This window comes from Rhinopithecus bieti, unplaced genomic scaffold, assembly GCF_001698545.2.
Source record: "Rhinopithecus bieti isolate Rb0 unplaced genomic scaffold, ASM169854v2 scaffold_9981, whole genome shotgun sequence".
Lineage (NCBI taxonomy): Eukaryota > Metazoa > Chordata > Mammalia > Primates > Cercopithecidae > Rhinopithecus > Rhinopithecus bieti.
The window spans coordinates 5,304,068-5,304,863 of record NW_016806838.1 but is presented as its reverse complement, the minus strand read 5'-3'; positions in this window follow the sequence as shown (position 1 = coordinate 5,304,863).

Genomic DNA, 796 nt, shown 5'->3' with positions numbered 1-796 from the left:
GATGGGTCCTAGTATAGCTGCCCTACAAGCTCTGAGATTCTATCTTGGATTGGACCCTGTGAACTATACAGAGCCCTGAAGCCCTCCCCACCCTTGCCTCAGCCCTCCCTATACCTTTCTGAAGGCCCAAGGGTGCCTCATTACAAGCCCCCCACCTGTGAGTAGGATGCCCCTTGAAGATATTGGTCAGAGAGCGCCCCAGAGCTCAGGGAGCCTAGGCTCTGAGGGCCTCCCATGAGGCTGATTTGCTCTCCGGAGAGGCAGGCAGGGGCGAGTGAAGTCAAGCCTCTTCTTGCACACCTGCCCTGGCCTCTCCCATCGATACAACCAGGAGCCATTTCTGAGGAAATGAGAGTAGAGGGGCAGAGTTGGTAGGTGGGTGTAGGGCAGGCCCCAGGGGAGAGCAGGTTCACCCTGTAGTTAACTGAGAAAGGCCCTGGTTTGGATTTCAGGATTCCTAAGTGGGAGCACTGGAATGTGATCCCCTGCTGGGACTCAACCCAGGGAGAAGCACCCAACACAGCCCACCTGAGGGAACGAGGCTCTTTCAGGCCAGGCAGGGAGCGGGGTTGGAGGAGACACACGACCAGCATCCAGCCCTAGCCCAAGCCGCCAATTAACTTCATGGCCCGAGGCAAGTTACGTCACCTCTTGGCCTGTTTCCTCCTCTGTACAGTGATGATAACATCCCGCCAGTGAGTCCTGATAAAGATAAATAACAAGTCCCCGTGGAAAGCTGACTGTGTTTATACCCTTGTAAAGTGCTATTATTACCCGGGGGGGGGGGGGGGGGGGG